This window comes from Triticum dicoccoides, chromosome 6A, assembly GCF_002162155.2.
Source record: "Triticum dicoccoides isolate Atlit2015 ecotype Zavitan chromosome 6A, WEW_v2.0, whole genome shotgun sequence".
Lineage (NCBI taxonomy): Eukaryota > Viridiplantae > Streptophyta > Magnoliopsida > Poales > Poaceae > Triticum > Triticum dicoccoides.
Genome location: NC_041390.1, coordinates 150,137,354 through 150,142,175, shown reverse-complemented (window position 1 = coordinate 150,142,175; position 4,822 = coordinate 150,137,354).

Here is a 4,822-nt window from a genome sequence, read left to right as displayed (position 1 = left end):
ATATTCACCGCCCTTATAAGGAGATAAGATTCCCCTTTCTTCTCCCACGCTTCCTTCCCCGCCTCTTCGTTCTTGAGATCCAACACCCAAGTCCTCATTCGCTCCCATTCAAACAAAGACCCAATCATGTCCGGATCTGGAGCCGACGGCAAATGGATGGCCTCCTCCGTTAAGAGGAAAAATATAGAGGAGCTCCGAGAGGCCGGATACCTGGCCAAGAAGATCGTTTTACGACTTCCGACTGAGGGACAGATCATCCCCACCCCCGAGCCTCATGAGAGAGTGGTGTTCCTCACACATTTTGTCCGTGGGCTGGGATTCCCTCTCCACCCGTTTGTCCGTGGACTAATGTTTTATTATGGGCTAGATTTCCATGATCTAGCCCCCAACTTTATTCTCAACATCTCGGGATTTATAGTCGTGTGCGAGGCCTTTCTCCGCATCCCACCTCATTTTGGCCTATGGCTGAAGACTTTCAATGTGAAGCGGAAGGTGGTGAGCGGTCAACAGGCAGAGTGCGGAGGATCTATGTTGGGTAGGATGCCCAACGTCACCTGACTCAAAGGTTCTTCCGTGGAAACGGCGAAGGGCTGGCAATCAGGGTTGTTCTACATCACCAAGCCGCGCGACACCAACTGGACGGCGGCCCCCGAATTCCAATCCGGAGCTCCGATGCGGCTCACCTCCTGGCAAGAGAAGGGCCTATCCTGGGGGTACTCCGGACGTGCTGGCAGGGCTCCAGACATGTGTCCAGAACATGATATCCAACAAGATCAAGCTTGTCAATGTGATCCAGGTCATGCTCATCCGCCGGATCCTCCCGTGCCAACGCCGGACCTGCTATTTGTGGGAATTCGATCCGGCCAAGCACTAGACGCTGCTAGGGCTCTTCGGCACAACGCACAAGGATATCTGGAAAGTGCTCTTCAAGGCCGGCGAGATGCCACCACCTACAACCGAGGATTGTGGGCTTAGCTCAAAGCGCCAAGCCAATTCGGTAAGCTCTTTCACGCTCTCAAGGCATAATCTTTACTAGCGTATTGTGAGAAAGAAGTCTAAGCTCTCCTGTCAATCTTTTCTTAGGCCTGGACCGACATAGCGAGGCGGATTAACTGTCCAGCCCCACTACGCGAAGACAAAGAGACCCCACTCCTGACGAAGATGTTGTTCCCGGCGCCTTATGAAGTGCCAGAGAAGAAGACTAAGAAGGCAACCAAGGGGACCAGGAGTGGCCTTCGTCGAAAGGATACTTCGGACCTGTCGTCCGAAGACGAGACTGACCCTCCGGTTGCCGAAGACGAGGAGGAGGAGGAAGAAAACAACTCCCCCCCCCCTGAGGGGGAAGGAAGAAAAGGGTGGCCTCCATGAACCTAGAGGTGAAGGCACCCAAGAGGGGGAAGGGCTCCCTCGCAGAGAACTCCGCGTGGGATGTCGATAGCAATCCGGAACGAATGCCCCGGACCAAGCCTCAGGTCGCTTCGTAAGTACCAGAGACCTTATGCTCGTCCAAATGTATGGCCCTTCCCCTTTGCCATATTAATATGTTTAATTTATGCTATTGCAGTCCAGCCCGTGAAAGTTCTCCGCAATCCTCGACAGAGGGCTCGCTGGGCTCAAAGGAGATGGCTAGCATGTCGCCACCACCTGCTCACTCTACCTCGCCCAAAGGCGATGACAAGGTGGTGTCCCAAAGGGCCTTTCTCGACCAAGAGGAGGCTCCAGAAATCGACAGGGCGGCGTCCAAGGATGACTCCACGGCCGCCGGACACATGGGGGAAGAAGCCCCCATGGGGACTGATGGTGGGGGCCGAGTTCCATTCGGCCCCCAGCCGGATATCGATCTGGAGACCTGTGCGGCTGCGGAGTCCGGCGAACGGCCTTCCCTGAAAGGAGGGGGTGTGCCTGTTTCGCTGGTGACCTCCGTCCAGCTAGAGGCGCCGGATGATCTTCTGGAAGCACTGCGAGGTGCCTCTATTGTAGATGAACACCGTGTCCTCATGGGGTACGGTGATCAAAAAGGTTTAGTCTGCCAAAAGCGGGCTGAACGAAGCCTGCACTAGCTTTTTAACAGGTTTTGAGGTAATAATAATTGTAGAAATAATATCACAGCGTAGACAGTAGCCCCTGATGCTCTGTTCGGCGTTCGGAAAGAAAAGGCGAACAGAGGATCAAAACAATTTTCGCAGGAGTCTAATATATGATGTCTATGAAAATAAGCAGGTGTTGCTGCTGGCTGCTACGCTCATACTGCGGAAGTCTCCGAACTGAAGCGGAGCCTGGAGCGGGCCGAGGAAGAGCTCAGCCTTGTGAAGAAGCAGCTGGAGGACAGCCAAGGTATGCAGTAACCTGTACATATATGTTAGGAAGGATGAATACTTCGTGTTGATTAAAGTGTCATGGACTATGCTAGGGGCCACGACTGAGGTGGCGGCCCTCAAGAAGGCATTAGCTGAGGCCGAGGACAAAGCGGCCAAGGAACACGCTGTACGCGAAAAGCACGAGGCCTGAGTCAGCGAGGTTCAGCAAGATCTTCAGGATGCCGTCAAGAAGTACGAGTCCCTGGAGCGTGATTCGAAGACATAGGCGTCTGAACTTGCGAAGGCCTGCCAGAGCGCACAAGAGGCTCGAGCCGAGGCCCAGAGCGCCCTTCAGGAACTCCAGGAAGCTAAGAAGATTGCGGCGGGTAAGGCTTTCATTATGCAAGGAAAGTCTGTGAAAGAGACGCTCCTTTTACTTACCCGAATTTGGTGCTCTACAGGGGTGTTTACAGATTTGCCGCGCAGCGTGTCCGATACTGCTGAATTCTATCGAGCCGAGGAAGGGAGTTCGACGGAGAAGCTGTTCTGGTCTCAATATCTTGGGCCAGAACATCCGGTATCCTTCAGCGACCAGCTGAAACAGTTGGTCGAGCTGCACAAGGCGGCCGAGCTGGCCATGAGGGACCTGATAGTCCGGCTATGGCCTGCCGCGCCGGTACCCAGCAGCTACTTCGGGCTTGTGAAGCGGCTTGTTAGTGCCTGCCCGCGGCTTGAGGTCGTAAAGCGGTCGGTCTGTATTGAAGGTGCCCGGATGGCCTTTGCTCGTTGCAAAATATGGTGGCGAAGATGGATGCCGTCGAGCTGACCAAGGGGCCGTCGAAGGGCAAGGAGCACCGTACGCCCGAGCGCTACTTTGCGGATGTCCTAGAGGGGTCTCGTATTGTAGCCGTGCAGTGCGGGCAGGACGTTATTTTCGAGTGAATACACTCGTATTTTGTCTTGTATGATGAAAACAAATCCACTTTGTAATATAATTTTTATTATGTTTTGATTGTATCCTCCTGTGCGGCCGTGTTGTATGAAATCTGAGGGTTGGCCAGTCGTCGGCTTCTGCCCTCACGTAGGTAGTACGGAGGTGTTCGGGATGGTATCTAAACAATCTTGATCCAATTATATGGTCCTTGAAGGAGTTGTTTAGCGCAACGAACCAGGCAACCACACTATACGGCTTGAACGCCCTCACTTAGCCATAGGAGTTTTATAATAAAACATAGGCGCAGCCCCTGGTATACGAACCAGAGTGCTGACAGCGTCTGATCAGGAAGTAGCAATCCTTCGCGAAATGCAGAAAAACCTCCAACGATTTGAGACCTCCGAACAGCTGATCGGCTCTTGCCGCATCATGACAGTCGATTTTCGGCTTTCTCTACTGAGGTGCTCATCCGGTTTAGACCAGGGCACAATCACAGTAGTTCTCCCTTTACTACCCTAGCCGATGTAGCGGAACATAGGATAGCAAGGACAGGAGCCAGGCAACCCAACTATTGACCAAAGACATGATTCGGAGCCAATGCATATAATGCTAAATTCGGGGTGCCGAACTATACTTACAAGAAGTGTTCGGACTTTTGTTGCTGTAATGTGGGGTGCTATAAAGCCCCTGGCAAATATCAAAACGTACCAAAGTGTACGGGTGCTACCTGATGGGGTTATCCACAGGGAAACTGAAAAAATAAAGCAAAGAGAGAAGGAAAACAGAAAAGATGTAAAGGTAAAAAGCTAGGGTCCTACAACTCCAGCTACAAACTATTTTCACTAAAAAGTCCTCGTATGTCTGCGCTCCTCGCCATCTTGGTGTGTTTGTCCTTCAAGAGGACCGATAACCAGACCACCCGATGGGGTCTATGGGATTAAAACCTAAAATAAAACAAGCAAAAGTGAAAGTATATGTGCATCCGATGTCGGTTGAGTCGTGCCGTGGGTCACAAGCTAGCTATGCCTCCGTCGTTGCCCATGGAATTTTGAGTGCGTAGTTATGTATGTGCGGCACGCAGGCCATCGCTTGATCGGGACTGAGACGGAGGCCGGATTGCTAGTCGAGCTCTTGACGAGCCGAGCTCCTCCTGTTGCAGAGTAGTTCGGACCCTCTTAAGGGTGTCCGAGGGCTCGACAGCCGAATGAAGGTTCTGCTTGAGAAGGCCGCTTTGTACTTCTGCCGTTAGGGCGGCTGTGTGCTCTTCTGTACAAAGAGAGCGTTCTGTATTTCCATTGACTGTTATGACGCTGCGTGGGCTGAGCAACTTGAGTTTGAGATAAGCATAGTGTGGCACTGCGTTGAATCGAGAAAACACAGTTCGTCTGAGCAGTGCATGATAGCCGCTACGGAATGGGACGATATCGAAGACTAACTCCTTGCTTCAGAAGTTGTCCGGAGATCCGATGACAACCTCTAATGTGATTGAGCCCGTACAACGGGCCTCTACGCCTGGAATGACTCCTTTAAAGGTAGACTTTGTAGGCTTGATCCTTGATGGGTTAATGCCCATTTTTCGCACTGTATCTTG